At 49.3% G+C, this 23,050-nt stretch overlaps 1 protein-coding gene across 1 annotated transcript in view; it reads left to right on the top strand.

Annotated features, from left to right (window-relative positions):
* The first annotated feature begins 13,398 nt into the window (after positions 1-13,398).
* KIAA0040 (KIAA0040 ortholog) overlaps positions 13,399-23,050 on the top strand; it is a 34,009-nt gene continuing 24,357 nt past the window's right edge. The window contains exon 1 of the mRNA XM_040984304.1: positions 13,399-13,529. The gene's annotated coding sequence lies outside the window, so the exon portion shown is untranslated. The remainder of the gene's footprint in view (positions 13,530-23,050) is intronic.

The raw sequence follows: 23,050 nt of genomic DNA, 5'->3' as shown, positions 1-23,050 counted from the left end.
ACATCCTCCACAAACTTCCTTGAAGAGCCTTCTATGCGTGGATTTTAATTCTTTTGCACCAACATAAACTTACCTTTTAGTTCCACTTTCCTGCAAACTTTTTCCTGCCTTCACATGTGCACCAACTATCCACATTTTCTGGTTCAGTGCAACAAGCAGGTAAGAGAATGCTAGATTTGAAATTCAAGACCGGTTCCAACGTTTCCCAGTTTGTGACTGTGGATAAAATTAATTTTTTAATTTAACTCTCCTCATCCAGATCATGAATGTAATAATGCTGTCTACCTGAGAGGTTATGAAAAAGCATTAAAAACCAAGCTTGTAAAGATTATAGAAGACTGCCTAGCCCATAGCAAATGCTAATTAATATTAGCAGTGTTCACTGTTCTAAAAAGAAGTCTTATGTGTTAGGTAGACTAAAGGACAGAGGTACAGACGTGTATGTAAAATCACAGTTTTGCATATCATGGTAGATAAAGATTGGGAAAGAAGAGCTAAATTCCAAGTCGAGCACCTGAGGTTATGCTCTACTTATTCTACTAAGCGTCATAAGTAAATCTTATTGGAATTATTCTGCAGGGTCTCCATCCGTATAATCATGACAGAGACCCCCAGCAACCTGGCTCCTGGAGTTTTATAGATCTCCCAAAGCTCCAAACTCCAGCGCAGGAGACTCTAAAGAGGGACGTGTCACATACTCTAGAATACTTCACTAGAATTCCATTTTTAGATCCATTTCAAGAGAAAACAAACTATATTATCAAGGGTGCCCAATCGATAAGCAGAAGCTCAGGCAAATGCAGTAAGACACTACATGACTTGGAATGCTGCCAACACCAGCTTCGTGCTTGGAGCACGAGGCAGCAAGTAACTCAGAGAAAACAACCGCACAATCAAGTTCAACAACACCTCACCTGCTTTTCTTCTCTTTTGCTCTGAGCAGAAAGCAAGACTCTCAGCTCAGAAGTCCATGACCTCACTGGAGCTTGGTGGCAGGAGCTTGTGTACAAGATATTCTGTTTCTTAAGAGTCAAAACCTGGTGGGGAAGAAACAGAGTATCCCAAATTTCCAACCAACATTCCAACATTTTGCATTGTTCAGGTCTCGTTGGTCTGAAATCTTCCAACCATTTGACCTTGTGTGACATTAGCATTCCAGGGAAGCAGCTCACAGAGGCCACAATGCTTTAAAGAGCTCCTAGTGTTCAAACCGCTTTGGTAAGACAAATGAGACAAGATTATAGGTAAAACCCTATTTTCACCTGGAGTCAAACACTCCATTGGCAAGCTGAAAGCCCTTTTACAATTCAAGATTTCCCCAAAGTGATGCGTTATTTGTGTTATTCTAAATCAGATCCTACAAGATGAGGGGGGAAAGAAAAACTTTGAAGAAGAAATGCATGAAATTCAGAAAGACTCCTAATTTTGTTTAATAGTATAGGACACTTCAAAGTTTATGAAAATGAAATTAATGAACAAGTTTATGTTTGTGCCAAAATGTTTGTTCATGTCCTGGCTGCTTCATAGAAGAACTATCTGTCTGTCCTTCTCTCTGTAACTCTGCCTTTCCAATAAAAAAAAAGTCTTTTAAAAAGGCTGATTTTTATGTCCTACCTTGATAGTTATGAATTTTCTTGAATAATCCCTGTTCCAAATCATCTGACTTATTGTCCACAGTACCTACTCCAGTGTTCCCAAAAGTGGACATAGCTCAGTGTATACAATACTGCTTCCTGGACAGTGCCTTCTCCCTATCGGTAGCCACATTTCCCGGGCTAGCCACCAGGCCTTTTCAGAAGTGATCACGACACCCCTGGGGATGCAGGTTCTGTTAGGGGCGCCCCTCTGACTGTAGAACACAGCTGACCTTCCTCTCTGGAAGCCAGTCGTGAACAGCTCTCAGTTTTAGTGGGCTCCTATTAGAGGACTACCCACGGACCGTACTTCACCAAAGACATGCACATTTAACTAACCCACATTCAAGTCAAAAGCTAGTGATGAAAAACCAGGAATCACACAGAGTCCAGGCCACGTGGATAGTTCAGCCCCCAGCTTGCTGACAGACCTGCAGGAGATTCAAGGGCAGTTGCTAGCTTTTACTGCTAGTGTGACACAGGAACAGGTTCCACTATTTGCATTTTGAGCAGGTCATTTTTCCAGCACAATTTTGGGTACTGTTCCGTTGATCTTTCTGAAACCAGGACTGGCTTCATAGGTATGCAGTCCATGCAGCCACCGGGGTTCCACTTTCACAAGGCTTCTATGCCAGCTTCACCTCTCTGCTATTGCTGCTTACAATTCCTAAAATTTCTTGAACAAGCAATCTCATCCTTTCATTTTTTTTTTCTGTGCCCTGCAAATTTTGTATCTAGTCATGCATGAGAAAACTAACTGCTTTTGGGCAAGGATTTCTTGACTTTTGATAGTCTGTTGAAATCCATGAAACCCGAGTGCAATGCTTCCAATGTGCAAAATACCTGTAGTTAAATACAGCTCAAATTTGTGATCCCAAACACATATGCCTTTTCCACGTTGGTGCATCTAACAAATCTAGTGGCAGTTCTAATCTCTTCTGTTCCTCAGAAGCAATAGTGAGCATAAACAACATTTAGAATGTCTGCAAGACAATACATCTTGAAAATATCTGTGATTCACAAAGATGATAATGTCACAAGTACCTAGTTTGTTGTGTACGTTCACAACTTCAAAATACGCCAAATTCAGTCTAGGACAGTCCAGCAGAAAAAAGGAACCCATCCAAGTCAGAGTTCCTAAATTTTATAGAAAAGATCTGGGATCTAAATAAAATTTTTTTCAATTTGTATCAGTCAATGGGTCAATTTGTGGCTCACAACCCCAGGCCCTGCTGGATAGTTACCCCTGGTAAACAAGGAGCCGGAATTCGCTGAGTATGCCATGATTCTCCACAGAAAACGAGCAAATACAACAGTCACAGTGGCTCCTCCGGGTGTTTCAAAAATGTATCCTTCACAATTCCTATGGTAGAGTTCTTTCTGGAACAAACAAAAATTTAAACAGAAAAAACAAAGAAACATATATATATGTGTGTGTGTGCAACAATCCCTATAGCTGTCATATTGTACTGGCACAATAAATCAGAAAGTAAGTAATCATGTAAGGAGAAAAAGAAACTTAAAAAAAAAAAAAAACAGGAAATACTCCCTTTTGGATCATGGCCCACATTTTTGGATATGAAGTCCCTGGGCCTTACGCCAGCACAAATAAATCCTACTTCCTGCTAGAGCCTCGGTGGCCACTCCATTGAGAGTAGCTACAACACCTCACCACAGAACGAGGCAGGGCAGTGATTCCCCAGGTCCCCGTCTGCAAAGCAGGTGACAAGCCCTGGAGAGATCTCCACAGCTGAATAGCTGAGCTCCCTGCAGCTGGACTGCCTGTTATCCCCAAACACACCCAGGCACCATCACTCCAAATCCCAAAGAAAGCTAACAGGATGCTGGGCATTGCCAAATCCTAACCCTGAATTCTTTTTTTTTTTTTAAAGATTTATTTTTTTTTTTATTTTTTATTGGAAAGGCGGATATACAGAGAGGAGAGACAGAGAGGAAGATCTTCCGTCCGATGTTTCACTCCCCAAGTGAGCGCAACGGCGATGCCGATCCGAAGCCAGGAGCCTTTTCCGGGTCACCCACGCAGGTGCAGGGTCCCAAGGCTTTGGGCCATTCTCGACTGCTTTCCCAGGCCACAGGCAGGGAGCTGGATGGGAAGCGGGGCTGCCGGGATTAGAACCGGTGCCCATATGGGATCCCGGGCGTGCAAGGCAAGGACCTTAACCACCGCGCCGGGCCCAACCCTGAATTCTTTATGTTAACCTAGCTCTCTCCTCATGTATTTTGAGAATTTTATTTTTGCATATCAAAAGGACTCAGATCAAAGCACACTTCCATGACTAACCTCTTTTCTATCCACTTTTTTGAGGAGAGAGGGATTCAAGAGCAGTGCTGGGACAGACAGCCCCAGCACTGCGGCTCAGTGAGCTAAACCTCCTCCTGCAAGCGCCAGCATCCCATATGGGCATTAGTTCATACCCCAGCTGCTCCACTTCTGATCCAGCTCCCTGTTTACAGGCTGGGAAAGCAGCATAGGATGGCCTAAAGCTTTGGGAGCCTGCATCCTTGTGTGAGTCACTGGCTCCCGACTACTCGCATCAGATCAGCTCAGCTCTGACTGTTGCAGACATTTAGGGACTGAACTAGCAAATGAAAGATCTCTCTCGCTCTGTCATTCCTTCTCTCTATGGGGAAAAAAAAAAAACCCTCTGGGGCAAAGGAAATGACTCTTTTGATACACTTGAGAAACCTGTTGAACAAAAGCATAGATAATTCCTTTTTTTAGATCTCTTGAACTTAAAGTTGCCTTCTGCCAGTTATACTTCTTGACTTTTACGCATCTGCCGATATTCTTGTTGTATGTGTGAGGAGCCCGGCGTTCAGAACCATCAAAGCAGATAGCCAACACAAAAGAAAATCTGGAGTTTGTTGCCTCTTGGCTCAGTGTCCGTCTCTGGCCATGCGACCATGACAAAAGCGAAGAATGCATCAGAGAGCGGACACTCAAGCAGACGCTATGAAAACCAAGAAACGCGCACCCCAAGTTCCGGAGGGAGACAGCAGCTATCAGAGGAGAGGCAGATGCAATAAGAGAAAGTGGATCCGCTGAGTCTTCTGGGTCCTTCTGGGCTCGTTGGAGCCCTCAGCTTTGGAAGGCATTCTCCAGTCCCCGGGGACCAGCAGGGAGTCCCTCCCCTTCCTGCCTGGGAGTGACAATGGTAGCAACAGCAGCAGCAGGAAAGGGCTTCACGAACACAGAGAATAAACAAACTTTCTATTTTTAGCAGGGCTGCAGCTGCGAGTTCCATTCTTTGGTTTTCAGCTCCAGCATTCCAAGGAAACAGAGGGTGGAGGACTCGAGGCGCGGGGAAAGCCGGCCAGCCGCCCTGGGAGGCAGATCTTTCCGTTGCTGAGCCAAGGGACAGGCAGGCTGCGGAAAGCGGTGTCCAGTTGGGCTGGGCCACACCAGGACAGCCAGGCCTGTGATTGGGCTATTTTCAGGCCATATATAGACACAAACAGTCTCACCCACATGCTGACCAGAGCCACTGAAGACTGTGGAGCTTCAAGACCTCTCTGCCGGACACCGTGTCCAGCATTCCTGATGAGCATGCAGCACCTTTTCCCGCCCAGCCCACACAGAAAGCTAGCAGCCTGAGGAACTGGAGAGGATACTGCGACATTGGAGGTGGAGACTCATCCTCCCTCGGAGCTGGACTGCTAGCTTTTGTTGGCCTGGAACAGGACTAATTGTCATATAGAGGGAGTGCCAAGGTCCCCGCTGTGGAAAGCACACTTGACCTGATTTCAGAACTGCCCCTGGCCTCACTCCCCCATGCCCTGGCCCCACGTGGGTGCATCCATTTCGTCCTTCTGCCCCTTCCCTGGTGCAGTCAGACAGGAGGCCGGAAGGACAGCCCACAAAGCCGTGCTGAGGAAGGAGAGAGTCCCTGGTCCTGGGGGCTTACAAGGAGATAAGTACCCAGGGAAGGGCGCCATGCTCCTCCGGGCTCAGAGCAAACATTTTCAGAACTCCCCAGATCTGGCCTGTAGTCGGGAATCTTCATTCACTGATAAAGGCCTGCCAGGCAGCGTCCTGTTTGCCAGACCCGCCGGCTTGTGAGAGCTCACAGAGCCGTGTGGGGGACAGAGAAGCAGGAAATGCCATTACTGGGTAATACACAAGCTCCTCTGGGAGTACACGCGGCGTGCTTCTGCCTCCTTCCTGAAGAGATGGAGACCGAGCTGGAAGCCGCTCGAGCGAGATCCCCCTCCAGTGCTCCGGGTGGAAGCGCAGCTCTCAGTAATCTGGCTGGGCTCAACCACAAGCAAAGCCGTTCTCAGCTGATTCCCTGGACTTTTACTCTTCAGTAGCATTACCCTGTTACCAATAACGTCACAGCAACCCAAACACAGTCAACTCATAGGAGCAAAAAGGAGGCTCGTACCATGGGGAACTGTGGTGAGCCCCACCGGTCTTCCATATCAGACCCAGCGTCCTGAGAACAAGCCTGAGAAGGCTGCAGGTGGCCGCCCAAGCGCTTAGGCCGCCACCACTCCTGTGGGAGACCCGGCTGCACTTCCTGGCCCCTGCAGTAGCCATCTGGGGAGCAAACCAACTTGAGACAACATCTCTGTCTCTTACCTTGTCTCTCTGCCTTTCAAAGAAAGAAGTAAATAACTCATTTAAGAAGAGAAGAAGAAAGAGCCATAATTAGGCGAATGTGAGTCTCCACAACTCACAATGCTAAGCTCTAGAGTGCTGGGGTTGGAAGAGGTCATCCAGGCTGCTAAATCCTCTCTGGACAGCGAGCCCTGGCTCAGCAGCCCAGTCAGGCTTGCATCCTGCCGCACGCATGACTGCTGGGGTCAGCTGGGTAGTGTTAGCGAGCTGTCAAGGCAGGGGCTAGAGTACAGAGCAGCCTTCCAGCATCTTGGCCTTTCTGACTCCCAGTGTCTCCTCATTCTAGGGATTCCAGAAAAAGCCATCAGATGAAGTGTTGTTGTTTTTTTTCAAAGATTTATTTATTTTTAGATTCACAGAGAAGGACAGACAGAAAGATCTTCTATCCACTGGTTCATTCCCCATGTGGCCTCACCAGCCAGAACTGAGTCAATCCAAAGCCAGGGGGCAGCAGCCTCTTCCAGGTCTCCCACACAAGTCCAGGGGTCCAAGGACTTGGGCCATCCTCTACTGCGTTTGCAGGCCATGAGCAGGGAGCTGGATGGGAAGTGAAGCAACTGTGACACAAACCAGAACTCATATGGGATCTTAGCACATGCAAGATGAAAATTTAGCCAATAAGCTACTGTGCTGAGTCCCAGATTATTAAATTTTGGAAATGATTAGTCCATTATCAAATTTTTCAGTGATCCCTAACTACCAATGTACAAATTCTAATAATCTTCTACAATACTAGAAAACAGACTAGTGTAGCTGAGTGAGCTAAGACACTGATGCAACATTAGCTCCCCATCATCAGAGCACCGATTGGAGTCCCAGTTGACTTACTTCCTATCTGGCCTCCCACTGATGTTCTTGGGAAGGCAGTGGAACTGCTCAAGTTGCCTTGGGTTCCTACTGTCCAAATCAGAGGCCAGATGGAGATCCAGATTCCTGGGTCCAGCCAGGGCTACCATGTAGGGACTGAACCAGCAGATGGAAGATTCTCTCTGCTTCAGTCTCTCTCTCTCTCTCTCTCTCCTCCTTAAAAATAAAAAAACCTTAAGACTAGAATAACCCTTACCAAAATGCTACCAGGATTATGAGTGATACTTTCTTCTTCTCCTTCACAGTTTTGAGTGTCTCTGTAGTTTTTTCCTTTTAACAATAAATTTTAAAGTAATCACAGATCATTCAATCTATAGTAGTTAACATTCTTAACCCACTGATTTAACAAAGGTGTAAAACAAAGATTTTCCTAGTTTTAAGAAAGAAAGGTAGCAATTTTCTGCTACCTGCTAATGAGGCCAGGGGTCAAGCCCTCATTGAATCATATTTTCCGTAAAAGCCATAGCATCTCATATCAGAGTACCCGCCTAGCACAGTGCAGGGGTTATTCTAGATTCTTTATGCGTATTTGCTCACACCTAGCTGAGTGAGTGAAAGGGTGAGTGAAATTCCTTGAGATGGATTTATTAGCACCGTTGGTGAAAGCACAGTTCCAGTATGGATCAGATCATCTGACGCTGTGCCTGTCATACTGCGGTACGCACATCCCTGCACGCATGTGAAAGTGTGTGTTGAGTGTATACGAAGCCACAAACTTTTACACGTTGTCTTTATAAAGCATCCATCTCTTGAGCTCTAGGGATATTTGGTGGGAGGTATTGAGAAGAGGTTTCGTAACCAATCCATCCGTTCCCGAGCGCAGCAATTCCCCCCAAGGCTGACAGACACATTCTGTTAGAGTCTATGGATTTGCTTTTTGCTTCCTCATTTCAGGACCCACTAAGAGATGTTGATGGAATATGTCATTCATCCTGCACACTGCAAATGGAGAGCGTGGGCCTAGGCATCAAGGTAGTCCGGTCCACTCATGCAGCCATAATAGGCAACCAGCCTCTTCAAGTCCCACCTGCTCATTAGTCCTATCTCTCTCACATACCTATGTGCACTGTCTATAAACTGACAATTCACAAAGCTCAAGGTGTTGGTGTTATCACTCCAGATCAGCTCATTTGATTCCATCCTGTAGACTTCCCAAGCCTGTCCAGGTGATTAAAATGGGCAGCAGTGCACCCTGAATTTAAAACTCAAACTTACTATCAGCTCTACCAGATTAGAGTCTTACTCAGTTCTTACATCGAATGGGTTGTTTTTTAAAGATTTGTTTACGTGAAAGGTAAAGAGAGAGAGACAGGAGAATCTCCCTTCTACATTCAATATGGGATGCAGGTATCGGGTGGGAGCAAGTACTTAGGCTGCAATGCCACAAGCCCAGGCCCTATCTGAAACTCCACATTGTTACTAGGGACATTTTTGGCCTGAATAGATGCATGTCTAACTATTTATTAAATCCTGTCTGCCATTTAACCTTTGATACATCCTTAACTTTGCTAAATCTCCCACCTCTCATCTGTTAGATGGGCATGACAGCGGAACCTCACAGGATTGTTAGAAATCCAAACACAACATGAATTAGCTGCTAGTCCAACACTTCGGCACATAGACAGCAAAAAGTCAATAGTAGTTAAAATGGGCAGAAAATGAACGCAGTTCTGGTCACTGAAGGCAAACCCATTGTTTCATGAAGGTTTTGTAATCCCTTCCTTTTAAACTTGTCTTAAAAAGAGCTAGCTCAGCAGATGGAGAGGAAATTTGTTCACCGTAACCCCCATGTTCTGAGTCACTGAGGTAGTTAAGGAAGCAAATTGCAAAGCCACAGTCACTTTGTGGGCCCTCAGGCAAGAGGAACGAGCAATTTCAGCCTTCACAAAAATTTCTGCCAAAATGAACGTTCTGGGCTGGGCAGGTAGGGATTTCCCAAGGATCTCTCTGACCAAGTAACGAGAATGATTCTACCTGGGCCACGTAAATGCTATATGAAACCGGCTCAGTAGATAAGTAAACCCATCCCTGAGAGAAGAGAAACTGCGAAGAGAGGTGCAGTGAGAACCCTGTCGGGGCTCCCCTCCTTCCCTGAGAGGCCTGCCACAAAAAACAATCCAGAGACCTGCTGTTTCCATCTGAACAAAGCCTGCTGAATCCCCACAAGGAGCTCTGAGCAGCAGTGCCTGGTCACTTTACAACAGCCAGTGAGAGTGCTGTAAAAATAGCTTTAAAGACACAGCCCTGGGGGACTGTCAACCAGAAACAGAAAATGAAAACTGAACCCTTTAGAGCCCTAGAGGTGCAAAGGAAGGGCCTCCCAGCTGCCACTCCACTCGCTGCAACTTACAGGAGAGCTAAAGAAGGCACAGCATGAATGGAGCAGAATGGGAAGACAGGTGGACAATCAGAGGAGACTTCTAAGAATCTCTTGAACTTGCCCCACTGCCAATAATGAAGCTGTGGCCATAAGAGTAACATTTTTTTTTCTGTCATCCTGGGTACAATACTGGAGACACTTTGGACACTACATAGAAAAAAATGTTCCCAGAAAAGTATGTTGTTGCAACTGTTTTTAGAGGAGCTGTCACGATCGGCAATTCATGTCAGAAATAGCCAATTTAGGGTACGAGACCTAAACATAAATCTAATTGCAAGAGATAAATATAATAGCCAGTGTGAAGGCAGACATTCAAATCTGTTTAGAAATCAAGAGCCAAAATGAAAAGGCAATGCCTTTTAAATGTGCTGTGAGACTTAGGCAAAAAGGCTTATGCAAAGGGCAAAGGTCATAGAATGAAGAAGTGGCTTTAATATCGCCCACTGGTTCAGATCAAAGCTCTGTGGAATCCAGGAGTCTTTTGTCCACCAAGACCCCCGGGGAAGGCACTGTGTAAAGGACAAGTGGGCCTTGCTCTGCTTCCAGCCACATGGTGTACATCTCAGCTTCCATCAGCTCTCTATCGCGGCCCTTGCATTCTCATAGCCGTCCAAACCCCTATGGAATCCATTTTTGTTGCCAGCTTGCGCCACCTCCGGATAATAATGCATTCCACAAATCCATTACCTGCTGTGTACAGTAGTATTTCCGCTGACTTGTCCCGAACTTGCCTCCCTGATGGTTCCAAAACACTGCTGTAGTTCAGGATGCGACCGACAAGTCGGTACTCATCTTATCCACATCATTCGCAGCCTAATCATTTCCTCCCGAGCACTCTTGCCTTGGCAGCTGGCCTTCTAAGTTCCAGTCAGTTCCTCAAAACATCCAGGTTGCTGTTCAGGGACTTCCTCTAAAACACAGTGTTGCAAGTGAGAACATGCCAGTTTCAGGCGAGAGCAAGGTCATGTTCTTGGTTTAATATTTCCCCACGCCAAAGAACAGACCTATTTTGTGCAACATTGTCCTGAGCGCTACCCTATTACAGTAGACACAGAGTCTACCTTTGGCCTGATTTGCAAACCAGAAGGAAGGCTGTCTACAGGCGGCACCAGTGGGTCAGTTCTGTCCAATAGCGCAAGTCAGCCTGTCTGAAACAGGGTTTCACCAAGAAAGAAAAGCAAGCAGACTGTTGGAGCTTTCAAAATAGGCTCAGGTTGAATACTCAATGTGCCACTGATTTTTACAGCATGTGAGAGGAAGGCAGTAGCCGCCCCTTTTTCTTTTCAGCTAGTAATATATTGATGTGAAACCAGAATTCAGCAGGTGCTACCGTAGATAGGAGGAAAGGGGCCACCAAAAAAAGGGCTCCAAGTTCCGCTCTCAGTTCACAAACTGGCTTACTTGGGTTTCTTTTCTAAAATGAGATGTGAATATCCCTTTTCACTCTGGTAAGAGTACACCGACTTCTAGACCACCTTCAAATACCCTTACTGAAAACAAGAAAAATAACCAAGATGATGCACAGTGTCATCGCACTGTGGCTGTCCAGGGCCATTCAGCAGTTCCTGGGAAGTGGGACTCCAAAGCCAGGAGAATGATACAGTAGGCTGGTGCTCTGAGCTGCTTTCACATTTACAGGGGCACCAACCCCCCGCCCCAGAGTGAGAATTCCCGCACGCCTTCTCCTCTGCCACCTTTACATGTGCCTGATGCTGTTAGTCTCGACAAATCTGCAGCCCTAGCAACCCAGTACAGACAAATACATCTCAAAATCCCCATCTCTTTGCCCCAGGAGTTATTAGCTGTGAGCACAAGGCTTGCCTGCTTGTTAAGGGGGAGAGCTTAGAGAGTCACACACCTTATGTGTGGCCTCTGCTTTTCTTTCTATCTTCTCAGCCACGCCTGGGAAGCTCTGGGCTTCGGCTCTTTGCCTTGGTCATTTCCTGAGAATTCTCCAATTCTTCCTGTGTTCTCCAATAGCAACCCTACATGACTGTCAGGTCAGCCAGATTTTCAGCTGGTTGCTCCAGATTTTCAGCAAAGTGTTTTTCACAGCACAATTCCTTACTGGTGTTTCCGGAAGTTTGCACATTGCCACTGCTCAAGGGTGGGATTCCTTTATACAAAGCTACTTTATGCCCAACAGGTGAGGCTATGGAAGAAGCCAGACTGGGAGGTCAGGAATACTTGGAGCCCCACCCAGCTCCCACTTCCTCCAAACCTAGGTCTCCCCATGTCTAAGATGAGGGCAATGCTGTATCTTGAGAAGCTGTTGTGAAAGACTGAATGACATGCATAATGCTGCAGACAGGGCCCTCAATCGCAAAGCCTCCAGCTGGCACTAAACCCCACGCAGGTACCCCATCAGCCTGTCTACCCCAAGCTCTAACAGACTCCACACAACCTCTTGCTTCCGGCTCTAGTCGTAAGGGGACCAAGTCTACACAGGTAAATAGTTTTTGGCTCAAAACGTCGTTAGAGATGGGGCTTTTCCAGCGTGGTAAACACATCACATGGCCAAGTAATTGCTCTGGTCCATGTCTAAGAACACCATATCTTGTCTCAAAGCTGAGCCTTACTCCTCCGCTGTGCCAGCCCTGTCCGACTCTGTGCTCACCGACCTGATAGTGGGACTCCTCTTCCCCTTGCTCCCATTCATTTCCAGACTTCCTGCACTACACCTGGATTCCGGGGAAGGAAGTGCTCCTCTAACCCTCCTTTGAAAGAAAACATCTTCTTGTTTTGTCCCATTCCATCCGTGGCATTTCTGGCTGGAGTGCTGGGTTTTCTCTTTGGCCTTTCAGCTCAAAGCCATTTGGTTCCTCCAGCATAAACAGAGGGAGCTCTCCCTTCTTAATTGTAACACTTTGGCTGCCCCCATCATTTTCATGCTCTCACACAAAGGATGCCAGTGTTGACACAGTCAGTTGAGAGCAAGTCCCAGCTCAGCATCTGGTACCGGTGCACCTGGCAGACTCGGCCAAAAAGCAGAAACTCGAGTCTGTGTCATGGAAGGCTCTCCAAAGATATTTCTGGGAGAGTCCGCTACCCCAGCCAGAACCTGACATCATCTCCATCCACCCACAGCGAGCTTGGAAACGCATGGCATGCCCCCTGCCCCAGGCCATCAGAGAGATCTGTGTCCAACATTGCCCAGCAGTCTGGCTGCTCAGAGCTGGACCCCAAACTTCAAATAAAAAGTGGATAAAACACGAAAGAGATGAGAGGCAGCTAGGCTGACAGCACCTACTGGTTCTTGGTTTCCCCAATTCCTTCAGCGAGAACCTGCAAGACTTCCCCAGGTACGGCCCTTGCCTCTGGGATCCCTCAGTGTGGAAAGAGGCGTTATGGTTCTGGTCCACCCGCATACGTTGGCCCCACGGTACCCCTCCACACTCCTCCCGCCCTCTCGGAGAACTCTGCACAGTTTGTATCCCCAAGTTTGTGTCTCAGGTCCCAGGGAATCCCGGTGAGCCGGTCAACGCGAGCGCTCAGCGTCCTGGAGGAGGTGCCACCCGGGCCGGGCCTCGGGGGCAGGAACACGTCATGGCGGGGCGGAGGGGGAGCTGGCTGCAGGGCACGCGGGGAGGGCGGTCTGGGGCGTGGGCGCCCCTACCCAGACGCACCAGGACTCGATCAGCGCCGGGTGCAAAGCCTGGGCCGAGACAGGCAGGGCGAACGCCCGCGAGCCCAATGCAGGAAGTTGGGCGCTTGGCATCCAGGGGCAGGACCGGACGGGAGCGCAACCTCCAAGTGCGCCGGGCGGCCGCGGTTGGCGGGCGGGAGCGACGAGGGCGCATTCCGGGCGCGGCGGCAGGTAAGCGCGGGGCGGGACGGGGCGGCTCCCTCCGAGCCCCGGCGGCGGGCGGGCGCGGGGCGGGGATCCGGCGGCTGGGGCGGACCGAGCCCTCGCTGGCACTGCTGCCTGCCTTGCGGTCCCACGGGACGCCACCAGACACGTTCCTAGGCCACCGCTGCTCCAGGAAGCCCGACTACGGACGGGAAGGTGAGTTTCCAGACTTGTTGGCGTTGGGGTGTGTGTGGTGTTTGTGTTTTCTAAAGTACTGCGACGCGACGCCGCCCTCGTTTGACAAGGGACTTCCACTCTTGTGTCAGTTGAGAAGGATGGGACCGGCCGGCTCCGGGGACGCGCGGGACGGAGGAGTTGCCTCCAGCTCGCCTCCTGGGGTGGCTCTGCGCCCTCCTCGGCGAGGGTCCTGGACCGCGCCCCCCTGTCTGGAGCCCATTCCGGCGCGCTCCTCGGCGGAGTCCGCACGGGGCGGCCACGGGGAGTAGTTGGACAGGGACAGCTGTACTTTTCTGTGTGCCTCGGACAAAGTCAAGGCCTGGGAGCCTCCTGAGAGCGTGTGGAGCGTAGATGTTTCCTCCCCATGCTAAGTGAAGCCCCTAATTTCAACGGGGTCCTGAAGTTAGCCAAAAAACCGAAAATATGGCCCAGAGCCAGGAGCAACGTGGGTACCTGTCTGCCAGTCCCAGGCCTCCAGGAAGTTGGCCCTAACACAGATTATCTTCCTAACCTCTTGCACTCCGGCTGCGGTCCCACCGCAGACTCACTCCGATCCCTGAAGGTGGAATGGGAGACGCCAAGAGGATGTGTTTTACGGAGGTGTGTGTGTGCGCGCGCGCGCGCGCGCGCGCGGTTATTGGGCAATGGTAGAGTTAACTCAGTGATAGAGATCAGCCAGCGGGAGCCCCAGTCCTGCCTGGGCTGGTGCTGCAGGGAAACTCAGAGGAGGCCAGCTCTTGCCCTAATTTAGCAGAAAACACGCAGCCAGGGTGCCGGTTCCTCGCAGGCTGCCCTGTGGATCCTCCTAGAACGTACACCTGAGTGCCTCAGAAGCGCCTCTCATCTAAAGCTGTTGCACTTGGTTCACTCGAGGGAGAAGGGGGGGAAAAGCATGAGAACCTGAGGCCAATTTTAAGAAACTTCCACTCCTAAATCCTGCTGGATAACCAGAAAGTCTTACTTTACAAAAAGCTAGACGTTAAAATTGCATTGTTCCATCTTTTCTCTTTCATAAAAGATTTGCAAATTCTACCTAAAGAATGTTTCCAGGGTCTTTCCAATGTTTAAGCTGACTCACATCCATCAGCCACGTAATCTGATGGTCTAGCCTTGCCCAGTGCTGGACTGCGGACACATTATACAGAAATGTCTGGTCCAGTCTTTTGCTTTGTCTGAAATTCTGCCTCCTCATCCTCACTGCATAGAAAATGTAGAGACACATTGCAACACACGTTTCTCTGGGTTCCTTCCTTGATCACTACTAGCCTGTGGAATGGAAAGAGGGTTTCTTCTCCCTCCAGACGAAACTCAAGACCATAATGAGCACTCCAGCAGCTGAATTCCTGATCTGGGAGAGGGCGGTGCGTCTGCCCATCCACTCAGAGGGCATCACGGCTTTCAGGGAACCTGGCCTGGTACACAAGACAGGTACAGACACACTACAGCTCAGAGTAAAATCCATGCCAGCCATGGGCCACTGGAATACCCCGATGGAGGGAACAACAATGTTTTCCTTAGAAACCATCTGGAAAGTCAGCGCTGAAGAAGCGATGGAAAGTCATGCTGTGGTCAGAAGTGAGAACAAAGTCAGTGACAACGTCTGGGAGCAGTCTGGAGTGGGGGCTGTGCCTCTTGGGTACAAAGAATGAAGTGTCCTGTAGCGCTGGGAAGCTGTTTTGGTTTTCAGGAGAGGAAGAGTGTAGTCACATTTGCATCTGGAGGGAGAACCATTGGCTAGATGGAAGGGAGCTTGGGGGTATGCGAAGCAGAGTTCATGGGGACCTCAATGGCAAGATGAGGGAGGGCCTGGATTGCAGTGGAATTTAGGGAGCAGAATCACTCTAAGTGAGTCTGTTAAGGGAGGAGTGTGTGTATCCTAGGGCTGAGCTGGAGGAAGGGGGAGGTGTGCTGTGTGCGATGTCAGGCCTGGAGATGGTATGAAGGAGAGGAGCGGACTGTATGAGAAGGTCACACGGAGATTGTCCAGGTCAACATCTGTGGCAGGCGGTTGGCATACAGGGCTAGTGGTAGGAGAGAGGTGGAGGCTGCTGCCACCCAGATGTGCCCAGAAGCAGTGTGGAGGCAGATGGCGGGTCGGTGATGGCACCATCAGTGAGAACTCTTCAGGGATGAAGGGTCTTGGACTTGGAAGTAGTGGCCTCTAGATGTTTCTATCACGTGGTGTGGTAACTTGCAGGTGACTGTCCAGACTCGCAGGGGTTTCTGGCAGGGCAGTTCCTAAAATGGTGGAGAGAATTTGGGGGTCAGTAAGTCCAGGTGCATTTGCCTATGTGAATGAATCCCTAGGAGTCACTCCCCATGTGAAAAACCCCACTTTATTTGTAAGATCTGCTAGGACCTGTCCAGAGATCAGACCTCAAGTCTCCCATCACAGCATCCAGGTGGGTGAGGCCTGCCTTGGTGCAAACAAGAAGGGTGACTTGCTCAGAATAATTCCAGACCCTCTAAGTCTGCCTGCCAAGGCCCACGTCAGGATCTTGAATCACTTACATGCTAGAAAAACACCTCTGACTCAGAGTTAGACGTGGATTCAATCCCAAGCTTGACCACTTATTAGCTGCCCTTGAACAAGTCTTTGAAGCTCTCAGCTTCGTTTGCCTTCAATTTGAAATGGGGATAATTATCACTCCACAGAGCAATGGTTAGAATCAGAATAAAATTGAAAAAGCAAGTACATTTACTGTGCTACATAAATTGTAAGGCTCTGTGAAAGTGTGAGGGGTTTTATTATTACTGCTGCTCACGCCTTTTGAACCTGTCTCAATCAGATGCACCGTGTTGGTGTAGCATCTTGGCATCCTCCTAGGCCTGGACTTTCAGCTTTTGAATTGCACCAAATGTTTCAAAGCTGTTACTATGAAAGTCTCCAACGATGGGCATCTATGCTATTTCACTCCTGCTAATAACCATGTAGGTCGCCCACTTTAAGAGGACTGCTGGGGGTGTGTGTGGCTGGAAGCAACCGGGAGTCCTCTTGGGAGGGGATGAACTGGCCTCACTTGCATGGGACAAGGGAGGACCCCTTTTTCCTAATCCTCACTGAGATGTTGGTTAAACCAGTGGTGGCCCTGGTTGATGCTTTCCTGTTTTCTCATGTTCTAACCACAGAAGTCCATAGTTTTCGAGTTTAATACCAACATCAAACGTTCAAGTACACAGGATTCTCAGGGGGCTAGCTGTTGATGAAGAAGAGGAAGTAACCTAAGACGCGGTGAAAACCATGGTCCCGTGAGCCAGCTCTACCCCCTGACTTCACCAGCAGGCACCTCAGGGCTCAGGGAGTAAAGGGTGTGGCCAGGTCCCACTGCTGGTTAAAGGAGTGAGCAGAGTACGACCAGGTCTGTATGTTCAGGGATACCCAGGACTCTAGGATCTCTGTGGCCTAGGCTCTCTGTGCCTCACGCATGGGAACACACGCAGGCACTCCACGACTGAAGAGACACAAGGGCGGCCCACTGTGCTTGGAGGACAAGTGATGCACTGGGACAAGCAGGGGCCTATGCTGAGAGAAGCAGACGGCTTCATGCCTTAAGGGTCGCTACACCAACCCACATCCTCCCGGCCTCCTCAACTTCTGTCCTTTCCCCAAGATAGCCCGAAGATCCCTCTAGAAGGGAAACCACTTCAGGTTGTGTCAGGTGTCATGGCAATTGTTTCAGCTCAGGGATAAGAATGTGCTGCAGAAGAGCAGGTGAGCTGCCATTGCATGCCCGATATCAATAAGTGACTTACCATGCAATGTGAAGCCTCAGGTGACCCAGTGCTGCTCTTGACACACATCACAGGAGCAGTGAGAGAGACAAATGCTGTGGCAAAACAGGCTTTTTAAACCTCTCCAACCAGTGAAAAGGAGACATCCAGCAAGTTCTCTGAAAGGCAGTCCCCAGGTAGCAGTCCGCTCAGGTGTCAGGCCTCGCCCCCACATCAGGCGGAGCCATCTGAACAGATCATCCACAGGGGACGTGGGTGGACCTTCAGCAGAGACCAGCAGAGGTAGCTAAGTTCCAAAACCGACTTTGCAGAAAGAAACAAGCCTTTCTTGGGCAACTCCCAAAGGGCTGTGAGCACGTCCAGATTCAGTCCCCGCCTCTGGGAAGAGTCTTGCTCCCACGGTCATAAGCAAGCCGCTTTGTGAGTTTGTCACTCAGAAACTGAGAGATCTGAGTGTCGTGTGGCTCGGCTACCGAAGCCTTGCCCTGGACCGTAACCCTGTGTCGCTGTCTCCCACCATGAGGCTTTCTGTTGAGTTTTATTTCTCGCTTAGATACCAGTCTCATTTCAAGCTGCAGAGACTCGAAGAAAACCATATGATAATTTTGTTGTTTTCTGAGAAAGTAAAAAAGGAAATTGGTGGAAGGGAGGGAGAAACATCTGACTCAACAACAATCAAGAGAGCTGCCTGTTGGAGTACTGTGAGTGTTCAGCTTGTCTTAATAGCCTAAAGAGTTAGGGTCTCATATTGAGGGATGAGGGTAGAGGCTGGGGGTGGGCAGAGAGGACCCATGGGAAGTGGCAAGTTCTGTTCACTTTAGCGTTATGGGAACAGTCACCACCTTAGATGTACTATGTGTTAACCTAAGCAACATGTGACAGTGGCCACTGTGCTATACCCTGAATCAGGAGCCTCCTTAGTCACTTTTCAACCAAATAAGATACTGAGCCTGCATCTTTCTGCTTGTGGCTTCTCCTGTTAGATTCTTCAGTAACTCCCCCAGCAGGCCCAGCTGCCGGCTTTCAGAAGCCCTGCTCTGTGGTCACCAGACATCCAGAGCCCTGGCCAGAGTCTGCAGACTCTAGGCAGCTACTCAGTCCTGCTGGCGTGCAACCAGCAGGAGCTAACCCTGGGGTGAAACTGACCTTCCCAGTGGCAAAGGTCAGACCATTTGTCTTGGCTCCCACAGATTTTGTTTGCATTCTTAGTAGCTTGTTGTTGAATGGTGATGCTAAGAATTAGAGGACAACCATTGCCACCACTTACCCACAAGGTTGCTGGCACGTCTGCTGGGTATTCAACATGACCCTGGGGAGAAACAGCAGAACTGAAAAAGAGTACAGCTCGCTGAAGGCCAGCCCTCCACACTCACCACCTGTCAGGCCCCTCTCCTATAAGTGATGGGGGCCACTGCCCTCCCTCCTCGCTCTACTGCTGACCTGAAACGTTTCCTTCAGCCCAGAGCCCCAATGTACCCAGGTGCTAGCACAGCACAGCCTGGATTAAAGCCCAGATTAAAGCCTGCAGACTCATTACCTGGTGACCACACCTTCCCACATGCCCGCTTTGGCTGGGGAGCAGAGCAGAGTCTCAGGCCCCACGTGTTAGCTGAAGCCTCCTAGATTCCAAATCAGGCCCCTGGATCCTGCCTTGAAGGACATCGGAACCACAGCCTTGGCTGGATCGCAGGAAAAGCTCCATTTGGCTCGGGCTTCAGGATTTGTGCTGTCAGAACTTCCATTCTTTTTTTTTTTTTTTTTTAAGAGATTTCTTTTATTTTTTTATTGGGAAGGCAGATATACAGAGAAGAGGAGACAGAGAGAAAGATTTTCCATCAACTGGTTCACTCCCCAAGCAGCTGAAATGGCCGAAGCTGAGCTGATCTGAAGCCAGGAGCCTCTTCTGGATTTTCCATGCTGGTGCAGGGTCCCAAGGCTTTGGGCCGTTCTTGACTGCTTTCCCAGGCCACAGGCAGGGAGCTGGATGGGAAGTGGCACTGCCGGGATTAGAACTCGTGCCCATATGGGATCCTGGCATGTTCAAGGTGAGGACTCTAGCCACTAAATTTCCACGCTGGGCCCCAGAACTTCTGCTTGTATCACTTTAGTGGGAGGTGGTGGTTGACCCTTCTGAGGAAACAGCCGTGATGTCCTCTGTCCAGTAGGTGGTTGGCTGTCTCCTCAGCTGGTCCTGGAAAAGCACCTCGCTGCCAGACAGAGCCTCACAGCTTCACGCAGGCTGGGGCCAGGAAGGAGACACACAGTCACAGGGCGTGTGCCACGTGGGGAGGATAGCGAGTACTCCTGACTGGCATTTTCCAGGAATAAGACTATGCCAGTTTAAAAAAAAAATATTATTCCTTCAGGGTGGGGCCTGAGAATAAGGGGAAAAAATCATAAACCACTGGGTCTGTGGCCATTCAATATTTGGTATTGGAGCAAATGAATAAATGCACAGAGAATCTCACTAATGGCATGTGATGTTTCCCAAGTAGCAATAGCGTTCTTTTCCATGTACTATTGGTTAGCTCCTGAGAGACGTTTGTGTTATCTGCTCTCGCCTTTGTATAACTGAATGAAACTCACATAATATTAACCCGGGTGGGAACCCCTGTGCCGTTTAGCACATAGATAACGTTGTGCAGCCATGGCGTCTAGCTCTCCTGTCTGGAACTGTATTTGGCTCTGAAACGCTTACCATCCCCACGACATTCTGCCGTTTCTCCCCGCTGGGCTCTCTTCCCCAGTTCGCAGCAGCCAGTCTGCCTTCTGCTGGTGCAGATTGACCCGAGCCACACATTTCGTATATGTGACTTTGGAGACTGGGTTGTGTTGTTTTTTTTTTTTTTTTTCGTTGAGCATTAAATCTTCATGTCCATCAATGTTTTCGCATATGTATCATTTTTATGGTTGGATGACATTCTATTGGATGGACAGGTCACAGGGGTTTTTACCCTTCTGTCTGTTATTTGGCATTTGAGTTGTTTCTATTTCTTGGCTGTTGTGAATATGCTATGAACACGTGTGTCAAGGGTTTGGTTGAATACTGTTCTTCTTGTTCTTTGGATCATATAGGCAGGAATGGAGCTGCTGGATTCAGTGATTCTGCCTTGAACCTGTTGAGGCATTCCAGACCGCTTTCCTCCGCGTTGTTATCAACATAGCTTCCAAATCCCTTTCCCCTGCTTGGGGATCGTGTGCATGCTGGTCTCTTCTTTGATGTGTTGATCTGATGCTTTGATAAGAACTGCTAAGTCCTGCCTCTCTTCCTGAAGATGCAGAGTTTTTGGGAGGCTTGGGATAGAAAATATATAGTAAATGAAAACCCGTTTGGCAGAGCTGAGTAGGAAGCGGCAGTTCCCCGTGTTCACGCGGCGCTGTGTACATGCCAGGCGTGGCGTGGGTCACGCTACCTCTTTTCTTCCTCTTGCTCCCTTGTGACAACTCAACAAAACAGGCACACTGTTTAAAGAGGAGGAAACTGGGGCCCAGCGTGGTAGCCTAGCGGTGAAAGTCCCCACCTTGCATGCGCCAGGATCCCATATGGGCACTGGTTCTAATCCCGGCAGTGCCACTTCCCATCCAGCTCCCTGCTTGCAGCCTGGGAAAGCAGTCGAGGACGGCCCAAAGCCTTGGGACCCTGTACCTGCATGGGAGACCCAGTAGAGGCTCCTGGGTCCTAGCTTCGGATCAGCTCAGCCCCAGCTGTTGCGGCCGCTTGAGGAGTAAATCAACGAACGAAAGATCCGTCTCTCCTCTCTATATATCTGACTTTCCAATAAAAATAAATAAATCTTAAAAAAAAAAAAAAAGATGAGCAGTCTGAGGCCCCTACCAAGAACTCAGCATTCTTAGTGCAGGAACGGAAGCTCCTAGCTATGACAGAAGAATCAGGAGCTTATGTCTCTTTTGTCAGACAGCTAGGTACCGAGGCGGTAAGAGCACAGTGTAAGAGCTGCTGTGATCGGTGTTGTTAGGAAGACACACAGCACTCAGAAGAGCACGTGGCCCAGTTGTGGTGAGACAGTCTGGGACCTTTGGTAAGGTCTGGGCCTCCCCGCCACCCTTTGACGTCACTCCTCCACCATCGTGTTTATGGGGCACAGTGTCTGTCACTCATTTAACATCTACTACCAAGGCTAGGTATTAGGGTGCTATAGGTTAAACCACCGCTTGCAACACCCACACCCTGCATCAAAGTGCCAGTGTGAGCACTAGCCACTCTGCTTTCACTCGGATTTCTGCTAATGTGCCTGGGAGACATAAGACAATGCCTCTAGTATTTGGGCCCCTGCTCCCACACAACAGGTTTTGAAGGCACTTCCGGTTCCTGGCCTCACCCTGGCCCAGTCTTGGCTGATGAAAATGTTTGGAGAATGAAACGGTAAATGGAAGATTTCCCAATTTCTCTCTCTCTGGCTTGTACTCTTGCACCCTATGTTCTGCCTTTAAAACAGAAAAAAAAAAAAACCCATTTAAACACAGGCTCTTGTGTAGATGGAGCATCTAGCCTTCATCGCCATGTTGCAAGACTCATGTTTGCTGTTAACATCTCACTTCATCACTTTCCTCCAAGCAGTCCAACCTAGGAGTGAGGGGAAAGACACAGGGAAGGGTCTGCAGTGGGTCTGGTTGTCCTCTGCAACTCAGAGAGGACAGGTGGGGAGGAAGGGGCGGAGCGATTCAGGAGGCTGTCAGATGGCGCCGTGTGGAGGCCTTCTCACACCCTGGGAAGAAACTGAAGGGTCACATGGAAGAAGGGAGCTGATGAGCCTCTTTCTAAAGCTGCAAGTTCATCTCAAGGCTTAATGTTGCTTTCAAAGACTCCTAGCATATGTCCATGCAGGCCTGGAAGCCATTTGCCTTAGGCAGCAGGAACGGGAAACCCAGAATCCCCCCGCTTGGTCACTTGCCTCCAGTGGTCACTAACTTTCAGAGAACTTTCAGAACTCTTAGGACCCAAGAGCCTTGCTTCTGTTGGCAGGAGCTGTCCTGACAACACTCTGGCCACATTTTTTTCCCCTCCTTGTTTCTTTATCACCTCCATGTGTGCCCAACTCTGTGACTGAGGCCCTGGGGAATTTTTTGAAAACAAAAGCAGGCACAGATCCCACCCTCCAGGGCCCACCACCTACGCCCAGAGTCTGCATTCCTGTCCCCCACCTAGAGCTGTGAGAAGCAGCTCCTGCCAGGTAGGAGTCCACCCTGAGTCCCTGTCCCCAAGAGCCATCATCTTTTCTCCCACCACCCAAACTCCAGACTGCGCTGTTCTGAAATCCCTAACATCTGCTTCGTCCCTGCCCGGCTGGCTCCCCAGACGTCTGACCAACTTCCCTGAGCTGGCAGCTGCAGTTGTTGGCTACAGTGCCAACTGAGAAGGCCCAGCCGTCTGTTCTGCTCAGGCCTCTGTCCTGGCCCTCTTGTCCTGCTGTGACTCTCCTGTGCTCGTCCACCCCGAGGGATGGCACTTGAGAGGCCTACAAAACCCTGGATAGATACAAGGGCTCAGTATGGCCATCCTAGCCCTGTGGAGGTAACATGCGGCCGTCACAGAGCACTCTTCACTCCGATTTTCATCCCCAGAGGCCAGCCTGTTAATCAACATTAACATTCCTTGGGCACCTAATGTGGGCCAAGATCAAACCAGACACTGCAGGCTCCCAGAAGAAAAAGCTGCCAAACATTTCCACGTGGGGTAAGAAAGCAGATGTGAACAGCACCTGGACTATCGTAATCTCCCTTGTTGTCAGAATGTAAGGTGGCAGAAA

This window comes from Ochotona curzoniae, unplaced genomic scaffold, assembly GCF_017591425.1.
Source record: "Ochotona curzoniae isolate NIBS_2020 unplaced genomic scaffold, NIBS_Ocur_1.0 contig_4105, whole genome shotgun sequence".
NCBI lineage: Eukaryota > Metazoa > Chordata > Mammalia > Lagomorpha > Ochotonidae > Ochotona > Ochotona curzoniae.
This window is presented reverse-complemented; position numbering and strand designations above follow the sequence as displayed.